Source organism: Podarcis bocagei (genome assembly GCF_964188305.1).
Source record: "Podarcis bocagei genome assembly, chromosome: 1".
NCBI lineage: Eukaryota > Metazoa > Chordata > Lepidosauria > Squamata > Lacertidae > Podarcis > Podarcis bocagei.
In genome coordinates, this window is record NC_138125.1 from 30,507,102 (window position 1) to 30,522,526 (window position 15,425).

Below are 15,425 nucleotides of genomic sequence, written 5' to 3' on the forward strand. Positions count from 1 at the left end.
AGAGAGGGGGGGTATGGGGAAGTCCAAGAAAAGAGGTTTATGAAAATATCTTTGAAAGTATTTTGTATGTTTGTTTTGTTTTGTGTTTGTTTGTTCTTTTTAAAAAATGCTGTAAAACCAATAAAAATTTATTAAAAAAAAAAATGAAAAAAAAAAAAAAGGAAAAATGGAGGGGGCCTGTCTTCCATCCTCTCATGGTATCAGACTGTGCTAGTTACCAGATGAGAAACTGGCATCTTCCATGAGATTCAGATAGCCCACCACTTTGTTCCTGGGGATTGAAGGCTCCTGGTGTTAATTAGCTCCTGCAATATGATGGATGACAGCAGGAAAGCCAGAAGTGACACAGGCAAATTGCATTCCAGAATGAGCCTTCCCTCCTCATCAAGGGCACTGGAAAGGGATCTGGAGAAAGACAGGAGCTGAGCTGCAACACCACCACCTGGACACAGTGTATATAAATACAATGAGGCTGTGGGAATCGGGAACAAGGAAGTCCACCCTCAATGCTAACAAGAGAAAACAAAGAGCGTTTGACCTGCCACAGGGGAGCAACACACACAGGTTTCTTGGGCTGATCCCTGTTGACATGAATAAATTGAATCCTTGAGGAAAGGATAAGATTGCCCTACCCTGATTTGGTGGTCGAGCCCCTGCTGCCCATGGGAAGCAAAGGAAGACACAACTAGACACAACAACATACTAAGGAAGAGAAGGTGGCAGCTCAAATCAAGGCCATAAGGGGATGCAGCCCTGTCTCCTGGGTGAGAAGCATCCTTTTCTCTCCAAGACTGAGGCCAAAGGAGAAGAGATGAGAACTGGGGCAAGGAGGCAGTTGGGTGGGAAAGAGAAAACCAGCCATGTATCTCCCATGATGAAGTCAGGGATGGGAGATGAGACAGGCCAGGGAAACTGGAAGGGATGGCCTGGGTACTGCAGCACCATACCACAGAGGTATAAAATATTAATATAAAGTTAAAAGGGGGTATATCCCTAGTGTATGAACATCCATACATCACCTTAGTTCATTGTATCAACTGCCAGTGCATAGTCATCCCATTCTCCTGCAGTCTTCTCTCTCTTCAAGCACACATTGTCCTAGAACCAGCTCATCCACTAGACAAACACAGTACTAGCACTGCATGCAAGCCCTGCAAGGGGAAATGGAGATACTATGTTCTGCAATTAACTGTCCCAGAAAAAGGATGCTTCCAGAAGACCTATTTATTGAGTATTCATCCAGATTTGCTTGAGGGGAGACTAGATGATGTTGCATCAAAGAAGGTGTTCTCTCGCACTTCCCAGTGAATTTCCTGTCACTTTCCTTATTGCAAAAACTCTGATCTTAGAGAAGCAGATCTGTTGCACAAGACCTCCCAAAACAATAATGGTGAGACCTGAATTTTCGGGTATGTGATTGAATCCCACCTGAAAGCAATGTCAGTTTGGAAACACCCAAAGGTAGAGCAGCAAGATGAAGAGATTAGGGCAGAGGGGACAGAAATCTACAGTGGGAATTGCAAAGAGACAGGAATCAAGACCAAGAGAAGAAGATACATCTAACCTGATTTATAGATCCTAATAATGTCTTGGACCAACTCCATTCTCCACTTACAAAATAACAATTACAGACTTCTATTTATCCACCCTAAGCTTGCTGTATTGAAATGCAACCTTCACAAATTCAGAGCAATCACCTGGTACAGCTCTGTTGGAACTATTACTTTAAACTCGGAGTTGCACATCTGAATATTCCCCCATTTAAACAACAACCCTGCATATAGAAAATCAGCTCAGTGGCAGATGACAGGCCAGGATGGTTCTCTCCAATATGTTTGTTTTCTTTAAATGGCAACATTTAACTATGCAATACCCTGTTTACAGTCTAAAGTGGAGAGTCCCAGCAAGACTGTATTATGTGATTACTCTGAACATGGAGATCAGCTCTCAGGACTCAGCCAGTCCACAGAAATTGTGTTGTGGTTGATTTTCAAAATGCAAGTGATTTTTAAAATGGAAAGTGGAATAAGGGGCACTTTGAACTTGGAACCAGGGGAAGGAAAAAGGAGCCACCGAAAAGGAGTGCTCACTTGTCTCCCAAACACATTCAGTACACGGACAACACCCCTTCCAGATCAAGGCTTAGTTGCAAAAGCCTTTTACACGTCAAACATATTGTGTGTCAATAACTATATTGTTATTGCCCAGACCTTAGTAAGAACAATCTTTGAGATACTTTTTATAAGTGTCTCAACTTTCTGCATCAAGGATGATCCGCGAGGTAATTCCAGTAACTTCTTTTTGCTGGTTAAAAATGACTAAGCACATAAAGGTGCCTTGAGTAAGCATATGAGTCTGAATTGTTCTTTTTAATGAAAAAGAGCTAACTCACCCTAAGACAGTTTTTGACCTTGGCTGTTTGGGGTTGTTGCTTTCTACGCCCTGATACAGCATCTCCTGCATCTGCCAACTTCCAAACCTCCACCTAAAGTGCAGTAGACTATGCAAAGCTGCTTGCCAGAAGGACGGGGAGGAAGAAAAAAAATAATAATGAGGGGGGGGGGGAACTCCCTATATTAAGACACACACAAACAGAGAGAGAGAGAGCGAAACACACAAACCAGAATCTGAGAGGTGGCACAAACAGGAAGCCCAATGTTCACCAAAATGATACAGCTTAATTCTACAGGAATCAAGGAGAAGGAATAGCCACTTGCAGATTTTGATCATGGTCATACAAAGCCCTGGAATCTGCTTTCCGGCTAATGCTATGCTATATATTACATGAAAAGAACCAGTGGAGTATGCACATTATTTGGTGGTAGAAAATATATCTAAACCTGGGGTGGTGAACCTGTGACCCTCCAGGTATTCTTGGACTAACTGCCATCAGCCCCAGGTGACCCGGCCAAAGGCTATGCTGGCAGAAGCTGACAGGAGTTCTAGTCAAGCAATAACTACAGGTCTGCAGGTTCCCCACCTCTGATCTAAAAGAGAAAAGCCAAACTCAGGCACTAGCATTTAGCACTTCAATCCACAACCTTTTTTTTCCCCAAAAGAAAGTCCCATTCATTTTAACAGGACTTCCTTCTACATCATAGGATTTGAATCATGGGGATGTTTTGCGGCAGAAATATCAAAAGTGGCCAAGGGCTAAGAGGCCAAGAGACCTGAGCTCCAATCTCACACCAGAATTAAGTTGATTCAAGGACAGAGATGGGACAGGCCACTGAGACACAGTTATCCTTTTAATCATCATCACCATCATCATCATCATTTAATTAAGGCTATTACCTTGCCCCTGCCCCAAAATGCCTTGAAAATTATTCAGGCCAAGCAGAATTTTCACATATTTTGATCTTCATGTTGAAATCGTCACGTTCAATGGGAAAGAATCTTTAGCCAAACAGCTAAGCGAATTACAAAAAAATCAAGCAGTGTTTCTCGATCTTGCATCCAAATACTAAACAGTGAGAGGTGGAGGAATGCAACATTTTGTCGGCTTCAAAGAGACTTTTAAAGTTGCAGCATAACTTGACATTCCCTTCATCTTCATTTAAAAAAAACTTACCGTTCAATCTCTGCTCCATGGATGAGTACAAAAGAACCATCACGGGTATGGGAAAGTAATAACCAAAAACTCAAGAGACTGATATTACTTTCTCAGGGTGGGAGTTTCAATTTAACAAGTGTAGCACCCCCTACCTGTTGCTTAGCTGGTCACTGCACTATCACATACTGCCTTGGTGAGAGCAGCAATACAACCTGCCAGTTACTAAATGGGCTCGAAAGAATAAACTTTCTCAGCTCAGCTCTAAGAGGCTGGACCTGGGCACACCTGAGAAGCAAAAAACCAAGGAGCCTTGTCATTTCCCAGTATTTGCCTATGAAAATTGTGCAAATCAGATGCCCCATAAGCCTTGCATCTCAGCTTCTGCAGTTCTCATTTGCTAGAATTCCTCAAGGTCAGCGAGGAAAAGGAGAGCGAGAAAAAGCAAATGGAAGATGAAGACATTGCACTACGAGCACCTTATTCAGCCCATTTCTGTTACCAGCTAGTAAAGCAGAAAATATGGAGACCTTTGAACACTGCAGCCAAATTCAGCCACATGCAGAAATAAAGAGGAAACTGTCTGCCGAGATGACGGAAGCCATTAGAGATCATTCCTTTCTACCAGATTTGCTAACCGCACTACAACACACCCATCTAATGATGGTAAGAAAATAGGTTTGCCTCAAGGAGGAAGGCCTTTTCTAAAAAGGGAGAAAGGGGATTTCAAAGGGTCAAGACACCGTGTCAACCCTTTGCGCCCAGCTTTCCTTCGCTGCTGTGCCCTTCCCCACACTTCCAGGCACGCTCTCCACCCACTGCCTAGCAAAATTTCACCCACGCAACATCAGCAGGGCTAGAAAGCGGCTGACAAAAAAGAAAAAAGGAAAAAGATAGGGCGTAACTGGAAGGAGGTTGCAATGCTTTCTTGAGACCAGAAAAAGCCATTTCTCCCTCTTTCTCTCTCCCCCCACCCCACCCCACCACACATTCTAATGGTGAAAGGCAAGTTTCTTCTGCACCCTCCTGCAACACACATACAAATGTCACCCATGATTCGATGCCCTCCGGTCTCATATGAGTATGCAGCCTTCAGCACAGAAGTACACAGGATCAATTACATCCCTGCTATGTCTGATCAGAAGCACGGAGATGCTGGGGAGGAAGTATCTGGAGGGACAGTGAACGAGGACAGGCCTGGAGACAGTAGCTTGGTCCTGGATGTGACATGACTCCCACATCCCTCTCCCTTTGTATTGCAATGCCCTCCAGCTTGGACACACACGTATCTGGCCTTTGTGAGGGGAGGGCACCGTTGGGTGCCTGCATGCATGCCATATACTCTCCAGTGTTGCAGGCTGCATCTTCCCCAGAGTACGCTTTCCTCATCCACAGCTGCCTGGAGTAACCTTTATTCCAATATGTCGCAAGCATGTATTTCACGGGTGGTTAAACCGAATCATTATTGCCAGGCATTTACTTGACCAAAAAAATGTTATTACCCATCGCCGAGTCTATTCCGCCACAACACAAAGACACCCACCCGCCTTCTCTTCTCCAGCCCCCTTCTACCTTCGTTACATACCCTCCTTTTCAACATGCGAATCGTATGACAACATGCCCGGGCTGGGGGGGGGGGGGACAGAGCAGAAGGAGCAGGCGGCAAAATGCATAGGTGTGCATTTGGCATTTGCTGTATTTTCCAGTTCCCGAACAACGCCTATCAGCTCTCCCCCAACCCAACACGTAGCTATAATTTCAAAATGCAAGGTATAGAATTAAAACCATGGCCTATCGTGCAGATCTCGGATATTAACCGTGATCCGCACATGCATTGGGAGCCCAGATATGTGGGGCACAAAGCAAAGGTCATTGTGCTATGGTTGTAATACACATGCACACACCCCAAAAAAAGCAAAAAAAAAAAAAAAAAAAGCCGCAGAGCCATCAAGAGGTAATACAGAATTTTCTCGTCAAGAGCCGAAAAGCCTACGGGGGGTGGGTGGGGGGAGGCAAGAGGAGGAGAAAGGGTGTGTGGATAGAAAAACAGGGGAGGAAATGGTAGAAAATGAGGAAGGGGCTTATGAAGACCATACAGCCCTGAGTCTAATCCCAAAAATTACAGTCCATTGTCCGTCCCCCCCCCATCCCCACTTAATATACCTTATTTGCTCTCCAGTCTCCCCTACCAGCATTAGTACAGACAGATTTCTGTATCTTGGTTTTGCAGCAGTGGGTCTAATAACTCGCTGATCAAAACCCCTCACTAAAGATATCCCCTCCCATTCTTTTTTTTTTTTTTTTTTAGCTCTGGCCTAAAGAATAATGTGTTTTTAGAGATAATGGTGGCTATTAAAAAAAAAAAATAGAAGAGGACACATCACAGACATTATTCAAGCAGCTCCCCCGCATCACCTCAATCTCCCACAGCACGCACCATGATTTTTTCTGATTCCCTCCCATTCCTCCCCCAACCCTTTTCCCCACCCATCAAGAACGACAATCATAAATAAAAATTTACCGAAAAAACCAACAACAATGAAAAAAAATTGGGAAACGAAAAATCCACAACTCAATCTGGATAGCCGATCTCAAAATCCCAAGCACTAATCCGCTTGAATTCGTTCTTGCCCTTATATAAGCAGCAGCACACCAACATGTTCAGTGGAAACGCAGTGTAAAATGAGGCCAGGGTAGAAGAGCCATGGAGAACGGTGATATCATCGGATATCAGCTCCATCAAGGAGCCATCATCACCAACATGATGAAATCAAATGTGGGGGCCTCAAATTTTAATTTATTTATTTACTGACGTGACATTGTTCCACAGACATCCCTTTCCCCTCCGTTTCCCCCCACCCCACCCCACCCCCCGTTGTTGTCATATAAAGGATGATAAGGAATACACATATTTTGCTCCCAAAGCATACTCCTCCACCAAGAGATCCCCGAAAGCTCCAGAAAGAGCAACCTCACTGGCCAAGACTCTTGTTTATATTTCATTGAATCAATTAATACAGCCCCAGTTGTTTTAAGTATCACCGATATTTTGGTGTTCGTAGGTAAAACCCCGAGACGTCTCCCCTTTCCCACAATAGAGAGGAAAGAGCGATGGAAAATAATTCCATCGATGCCCATAATAAAGGGGCACAAAAGCACATACATACAGAAAGGCAGCAAACTAAAATGGTAACCGTCATCTCTCGCGGAGGGGGGGAAAGGGGGGGGGCTTTTCACCAGCCTTTAGATAAACTTGTAGAACTGGGTACCGTGGACCATTTTAACTTAAAATGAGAGCGAAAACACCCCGGCGTCTCATGGTATATTTAATGGCCGATTCTACACGGTGAACAGACAAGCTCTCCTTGGCATCTTCTTTTCCCCACCCAGATAACATCCTTCTCTCTGACTTTTCGCTAGACTAGTTAGGAGTTCACCCCCGCAAAATCCAGTCCCCAAAATATACCATGGCACAAATACTGGTTAGCGGTCACAGGGGGAAGGAAAAAATTCTCAGAGATCTGAGCATTTGACACTGGAAAAAATCTCATGCTACAATTGAAGAAGAATAAAAATGAATTGGTTGGGGGAAGGGGGGAGAAGCTATTTTCATCGAAATTTTGAATATTCAGGCCAAAGAAGAAATGAAGAATGAGAGGTTGTTAGGTGAGGAGGGGGACCCTGGCATTTCAAAAATGGTTTCGGGAATTTATTTATTGGTTATTCTGCCTTTGAGGTCTTTTATTACCTACGCATTCTTTAGTTTATTTTAACCAAAATTGCAAAAAACAACAGAGCGAATAAAATTCACTGTTGTGGGAGGAAAGAAAAATGTGTTTTGGTTTGGTGTTGTTGAAACAATAATTTCAGAGATTTTGTTTCCTCATCATAAAAATAAAATAAAATGTAAATGTAAACAAAAGACCATGACACTTGCACGCAGCACTAGAGCTGGAACCCATTGGAAAGGGAATTACATCACTGTCCTTCATGGTTTAAAATTGGAAAATAACTGAAGGTTTGGATGTTGGGGTGTGTGATTTTTTTAATTTTTTAAAAAAACTGGGTATTTCGCACACATTTTTAATTTATTTATTTTGCATTAAGAAATCATCCAACCAACCTTTAAGGTCACTCCTTGCCTGGAAGCTCACAGCACTTGCTCGTAGTGGAAGTTTTCAGGCAAAGACAAGTACTAAATCATTAATATAAACAAATGGAAGGCGGGGAAGGAAGATTCTTGTAATAGATCCAAAGTAGTAGGGGGGGCGATCCTTCACATCTTACTCCCTTTTCATTCCACCCCCCTGATAAAAAATATTCAGGGTTGGGATGGGGGGGAAAGAACCTAAAGAAGATCTAATATTCTTACCAAAAAAAATATTTTGGCTTCTTAAAGAGATCCCTGCCACAGTTTAACCCAGCACTGCCTCTTTCCCTCAAAATAACCATTTTATTTTAAAGCCAAGTGCTCAGTGCAACTGATCATCGAAATGAATCGAGTTAAAGGTACTGGTCAAGGTTTGGAGTTTGTGCTTGTCACCTTTAAAAAAGAAGAGGAGGAGGTATTTGGAGAAGATGTGCAGTTTTCCTCACGCTCAGGCACACGTAAAAATTACTTTCTGGGGATGAGAAAATCCAGTATGAGGAGAGAAATAACTTTACAAAATCCTGTCCACCATAATAAATCTCTATAATACTGAGGGTAGGCGTTTTGGGCAGGCTTTGGGGGGGGGGTTGTTTTCTTTTCTTTCGAAGACCCACTCTATTCTTCACAGCTCTCTCTGGTGAGAACTTGGAGCACCTAACACCTTCCGAAGCGGGGGGAATCTCTCGAGTGGGCGCGCTGAAATTCTCCGTCCGTCGTGGGGAGCGAGGCGTTGTATTCCATCCTAGGGAACCATCTCCTTCTCTCTCCCGCCCGCCGCCACCGAGAAAAGTCTTACCTTGGTAGTTGAGAAGCGAGTGGGCTTGTTTAACCAACTCTTTGTTTGTTTCCTTCTTTGGGGGGCCGCTAAGAAATCCAGGGGTGTCTCTTGCCTCTCTCTCTCTCAGCAAGAGAGTGTGGTGGGAGGGGAAGCGCGAGGCGGGACCGGGAGGGCGTTGTCGGAGGCGCAAAAACGCGGGCTGCGAAGCAGGTTGAGGGAACGCGCGATGCAGGCAGCGAGGAGCGAGGGAAAGCTTTGGCGCGCCTCAGCCCCTCTCTCCGCGAGTTGCGTGCGAGGAGAGATGCGTAGAGCGGAGCGCTCTGCCTGAGACTGTCGGAGGAGCCCAGGAATTTCACGCACTCCGGAGCCGGCCCCTCCCCTCTCCGGCGCGCAGACCCCAGCATTTAAAGGGACAGCCGCGGCTGTGTGTAATTCGGGGCTCGCGCTCCTCCCAGCGCTGTTTTGCAAACAGCTGAGAAGATGTAATCTGGGGACATCCTCAAGCCCAGGGATGACTAAGAGGCAGGTGCTCGCCAGCCCCGCTTTCTCACGCCGCAAACTCCAACTGGGGAAGGCAGATAACGCGCGCGGCTCCTTCTCTGGGGAAAAGCTACGGTCAATCGAGGGGGGGGGGGGGTTAAGCCAATTGGCTTCTCCAGAAATTAAGCAGGAGGCGAGGGAACAGGCTCTCATAGCACCGGAGGGTGGGTTAGGCAAGGAATGATACCTTCGCCTTCATCTCTTTCTATATCCTGTAGGAATTTTAATAAAAATGTTTGCCTTGTTTTGTTGCTTTCTCTCAGTTCTTTTGACTGATGTGGCTCAAGGCTCTTTTACAGAGAGAGAGAGAAAAAGAGAGAGAGAGAGACGTATAGTGTGTGTGTGTGTGTGTGTTTGTATGTTTGTATGTTTGTTTGTTTGTGTGTGTGTGTGTGTTCTATCCATCTATCTATCAGTTCTGCAAGCTGCTCCGTAACTGGGCCCCCAACACTCACGAAATGCAAACACAACTGTCTGGATTTTGTCTTTGCCGAGGAGGAAAAACTGGGGGAAGAATGGCGCCCCAGCTATTAGGAGTGGCTTACTCATGCTGGGAACTAGGCAGGCACTTAAAGTTCACCACTGATAGATCACACACCGCCAGCCTTTCCCATTTAGGAATACAACAGCCTTGTGGAAAGACGGAAGGGTTTCATGTCAAGGTGTTTTTTTGTGTGGTAAGGATCAAAAAAAGTAGTTAAACAAACGTGCTGCTATAATATCTTCCTTTCTGCTGCATGTTTTATGTGCTTCTTTCGCGTAGTTATTTTCACACGGCTGTCTATTGTAGGAAATGACAAACGAGGATCTAATAGTCCATTAGGAAGGCACAACACTTTTGCTTTTCAGAGGATTGAGAAATTAGAACGAGCAGTTTCACTTTCTGTTCCTATTCAGTTCCTTTAACTCACATGCAAGCATTGTATTTGTGGTTGCCAAATAATAGTAGACCAGATAGTCATTAACTATTTCAAAACTGGGACCCACATTTAACCTAAATATGCATTTGAGGATCCATTTCTTTCTTTTTTTGCCATCTATTTGTGTGGCAATGGTGCTTTTGTTGCCACCCACCTTAGATCAGACTGCGTTTATATTTTATTTTACATTTTAAACATATAGGAAAATTCTATTCCTGTCTACTCGAAAGTAATTCCCATTGAGTTTAATGCAACTTATTCGTAGGTAAAATATCTGTTTGCAGCCCTAATATTCCAGGGTTTGTTTGTTTGTAAGGACACCCAAGGCAGATACCAAGAACAAATATCAAATACACTTAAAAATCAATGAAATGCAATAAAAATAATAATTCACAAAACTAAAACAGAGAATAAAAAGAATTAAACCAGAAGAGCAAAGAGGAGCACTGTGCCAGCTAACCCTTCTGTCTCATCCCGATAGTTCTCCAAAACAAAAACAGGTTTATGCAACCTGAAAATAGTTTTTCTTTCTTTCTTTCTTTTTTTTTTTTTTTTGGTCTATAAATTTTGTTAAATAAAAATATAGACAGTTCCAAGAGGCAAAGGAGAGAACAAAATGAACATGTATCCTACAGGGAAGAGTTCAGGTGATCAGCTGTAATGGCCAAAAAAAGTATTTTCCTACATACCTGTCTGCTTGTAACAGGCATGGGGAATCTGCAGCCCTCCAGATGTTGCTGGACTACTGCTCCCATCATCCCTTACCCTTGGCCATGTTGACTGGGCCTCCTGGTAGCTGGAGTTGAACAATATGTGGAAGGTCACAGGTTCCTCTTTACTGGCCTAAACTCTGAAGATGGCGGACACAAGAGAAGGAGCTAGACTTTTAGTTTTAGATGGGCAGCATCGTTTGGGAGAAAGCCGTCCCTAAAATATTTTAAATTACTACAATACAAAGAGCTATTTGAAGCATGGCTAAAGACTTGGGTATGTCCTGTGGCATTTTTTTACTGCCCCACCCCTTTGTAGTCCCTCATGTCCTCTCTGTGGTGGTTGCCATTGTAACTGAATTGTACAGGTTAGTATTTTATGTGATATAAGGTGAATGTTGTGTAGGGGGGATATTTATAATATAAAGTAGGGTGAGTGCAAAGGAGAGCAGGAGATTTGGATGAAACATTGTCTTATATTGGTGGGGTGTGATAGAATACGGGTGCTTGTGTGTCAGCTGAAGACAGTGGGGATTTTGGAGAGGGAAAGAAAGGGTGGTTGGTGAGGGAGCTGAGAAGTAGGATAGGATAGGAGAGGTCGGAATAGAAGTATAAGTACATGTTATAAAATACCAAGTATCCAGGCACTGTTAAAGTACCTGCTACATTCTGCTTTCACTGTTGTAATAAAGTTTTGTTTCTTCACACCACATCTCATGTTTGACTAAGCTCTGAGGTTGTGAGAACGCCAGTGATATTAGTGTTTATATGGTGGAACCAGAATACCAGTTGTCGGGAGATTGCTTAAGGTATTGGACCCCCAGTGCTGGGAACTCTATAAGGCACATATAGGGACCCAGTAGGGCTTGAGAAATCCTTTACCAGATAAAAGGGATTGGTGATTAGAATTAAAGTTCCCTCTTGCTCCTGAGAGGTGGGCATAGGTAGAGGAGGGCACGACAATATCATGAACTTATTTTGAAAGTTTCCTCAATTTCAAAAGGTCTTCACTCTGGGGCATGGAGGAGGGCAACTATCTGAGGGTCCCCAGCTCTGTTAGCTGCATGTGATTGGTTTGCAGTTCTTTGGATCCCATGCTTGGCTAGGTAAGCAATAGTGCAATTATAACAGAAGACAGTTATACTGAATTGTGTGGGGCTTACTCCCAGGTAATTAGGTCACTTCATTTACCTGAAAGTAAGTCCTATTTAAGGATGGATAAATCAGTTTCTCTTGATTTCTTGTTTTTCCCATCTTAAATTTGATTCTCCACATTTCAACATCGGTTTGTGATTTAAAAAGATGTCCTCATGAAAATTCACTAGGATTTTAGTGTAAATTTCTCTTAATATACATATATTTGTATGCAATTTTGCTTAATATGCACATTTTTGCAAAGCAATATTCCCTTATATTTGTAAAAGGTTTTTTGTAAATTGTTTTCACTAATATATGCATTTACCCTAGTATATGTCTGTTTGTACACATTACTTGGCTGGAGAACTGCATTGCAAAATTCAGAAAACTATGAATTTTTGAAAGAGGGCAGTGCTTCAGCTCTTGTACTGTTTAGAAAATGGAAATTGGGTAGGTTCATTTTTAAATTTCTACCCCATCCCTAGCCCTACTGAATTCAATACGACTTACTGCCAAGCAGATATGGCAAAGACTACATGCAACCTAAGCCTTATCAGACACTGAAACGCAATTAAGGTTGGTGCCTGCTATACTTCAGGGTGCTTACTGGGTTTTTACAATTCATATAGTAGTAAAGAATACTATAGACTAATTATTTTTTTATTTAAAAAAGCAATTTTTTTCTTGTGTGGGAAAACTTGTTGTTGTTGTTTAGTCATTTAGTCGTGTCCGACTCTTCGTGACCCCATGGACCAGAGCACGCCAGGCACTCCTGCCTCCCATAGTTTGGTCAGACTCATGTTTGTAGCTTCGAGAATACTGTCCAACCATCTCGTCCTCTGTCGTCCCCTTCTCCTTGTGCCCTCCATTTGTGGGAAAACTTACAGCCTTCTAAATATCCTCTTAAAAATAGCTAGGAACAAAACTTATGCTCACATGATCTTCCTTCAAAGAGGTCAAGCAGGAGTCTTGCTGAAACAAAACAGAAATTTGCCACAAATGCACATTGAAGAATCCCACTGGTTTTCCACTGGTACAGCCAGTGCACCTCCAGCCTGAAGACCTATCCATTACTGCTTACACCAGCATCACTATGATGTTTATGCAAATGCCTCCATACTCACTTTTTGCCACACCCACTGCTGGCATTTAGCACCTGGAGGATGTTCTGAATGCAACCCTCTATCCAAAAAAAGGTTAACAGTCCCTGTCTTAGGGAGACATTTTGCACCTCTCCAAAGCACTCCTTTGCCTTAAATTTTTAGCACAACCATAGTGTCCTGCAGGGTGCAGCTGGAGATGTTTTGTGCAGTATGAAGAATTGTGAAGTGGAAACTAAGCTTTGGCGCTGATATGGAGTTCTTACTGAGAACTAAGCGGTTTCTTTTTTAAAAAAAAAATATACATAGGGGAATATAAGAAAATGAAAAAGAAAATACATATGAATTTTAATATTTTCAGTCCTATGGTAATTGTATATCTGAGTCTTCCTTGCCCCTCCATTTCTTGCAAAATAGCTCCACTTTTCCTTCATCACTGTGGTTTTCTTTCTCATTTTTCCTTCCTCCCACTTGCAGTTTCATTCCCTTCCCTCCCCCCTCATCTTTCCTTCTTTTTTTTTGAAAAAGTTCCAAGGCATAGAACATTTGTGGACCAGGGAGGGTGCACCATTAACTATTCAGTGCAGGGCCAAGGCAGCTTGGAATAAACTCTGGCTTGGTCAAATGTTTGTGATCACCCTAGACCAAGCATGGGCAAACTCAGCCCTCCAGATGTTTTGGGACTACAACTCCCATCATCCCTGACCACTGGTCCTGTTAGCTAGGGCTGATGAGAGTTGTAGTCCCAAAACATCTGAAGGGCCATGTTTGCCTATGCCTGCCCTAGACTTCCATGAAGTGAATTTCCACATGCACCTACCACCTGGGAACAATTTAAACATGCATGTTTGCTATTTGATGATGGAGTGGAGACTTGTGTATGCAAAAGAGCCATCACAGAACAAAGTCCAGGCCTTAGACCTCTTGTACCATCACAGTCAATTCACAAAATGCAGATGCAAGTCATCAAGTGTTGTGTACTCAAAGTGGCACTAGCTCAAGCAATGCACCGATAGGTGTCAATCAGTTCTCAGGCACACTCACTTCTCTGCAAAATACATAATGAAACGTCCTTTTATCAGACTCAAGTCTGCACCTGGGATAAAGAACAAAAGAAGAACCCAGTTCTGTACCTAAGGCTTACAGTCAAAAATTGACTGTAACTTTATGACAAATCGGCTGTCTCTTGTGGACAGACCCTGTATTTTTCTGCAATCTGCATACACTGCCTAGATGTTAGTGACAAGCATTTACCATGTAGATAAATGGAAACACATCTTCCAGCCCCTCTTTCCTGAATCTTAAGACAGAACTGAGAACCTTCTCTTTTGTTTACAGCGTCAAGGTATCTCATGCTACTCAATAAATAAGAGTTACAGTCTGCAGAACTGATAGATCGCTTTGCCCACTGTTGATGTGCAGTTGCCGCCAAGAAGCGTATCAGACACACAGCCTCCCTAAATGACACTTCAAAGCAGCTCTAAGCCTTCCCACAGGTGGAGCTTCTGAAAACTCCATAGTGACTTTATTGGTGATTTATCCATATAACAGATGCCTGCCAACAAGAGAGGATGCAGAAGGGATTTTTGCAAGCTGAAAATGGTGAATAGGAAGGGGCAAACAAGAATTCAGGTGCTAGAGAAAAAGGCTCCCTCATAAAACTTCAACGAAGTCAGGGTGGTCTGCTTTATTCGTTTGTTATATTTGGATCTATCCCAACGGTCTTGCTGTCCAAAAGACCGGCACGTTTTTATTTATTTATTTTTGCAACATGAAGTGGGCAGTGAACAGATGTGGAAAATAAAAGGGAATAATGGAGAATAAACATTTGACACCATTCTCTGGGACTTGTAACCACCTTTATTGATAATATACAAAAGTGGGTAACAGGTTTCCCATTTTGTTTTTTTTTTGAGAACACTGCATATTAATATTTATGAATAAGTGTCTCCAGCGTAGCAACATATAAGTGTCTCCAGCGTAGCAACATGTTTCTAAAGTGTTGTTATGGGGTCCGCACACACAAAGGCAGGAAAGTAGTCCTTCCTTCATTCTATAGCAGGCATGGCCAAACTTGGCCCTCCAGCTGTTTTGGGACTACAAGTCCCATCATCCCTGACCACTGGTCCTGTTAGCTAGGGATGATGGGAGTTGTAGTCCCAAAACAGCTGGAGGGCCAAGTTTGGCCATGCCTGTTCTATAGGATAAGCTAGAACTGGGAAGCACAGCTCTGCACACAGCTGCCCCATAGGGTTATAATACTACTCTAGCAGAAGTATTCCCTAGCAGAGATACAGTATTTCCAGCCCACTGAGGATTGCCATTGGATCTCCTCACACCATGAAGGGCTATAAATAGTACTAGCTGTTTAGCCTCAGTTTTTGCCTGGGCAATGATACTCCTTACTCTTTAGTGGTTCTCTACCATGACTGACCCTTGATTCTCAACTCCCTTTTGACAGTTGCCCACGGTTCAGCTCTGACGAGGAGTGGGCTTAAATGCCCATTTGTGTGGGAACAAAAGTTGGAAAGAAATTTAAA

General features: G+C 43.2%; 1 protein-coding gene across 25 annotated transcripts in view; it reads right to left on the reverse strand.

Moving 5' to 3' along the window:
* The window catches only part of NRXN3 (neurexin 3), a 1,270,857-nt gene extending 1,262,038 nt beyond the window's left edge, over positions 1 to 8,819 (reverse strand). For 21 of the 25 annotated variants that reach the window (XM_081172108.1, XM_081172127.1, XM_081172102.1 and 18 more), the window contains exon 1: positions 8,497 to 8,819. The gene's annotated coding sequence lies outside the window, so the exon portion shown is untranslated. Of the gene's footprint in view, positions 1 to 5,713; positions 5,737 to 6,071; positions 6,243 to 8,496 lie in introns of those variants that run through there. The other 4 variants (XM_081172105.1, XM_081172101.1, XM_081172111.1 and 1 more) reach the window with 3 other exon arrangements.
* Positions 8,820 to 15,425: the final 6,606 nt, after the last annotated feature.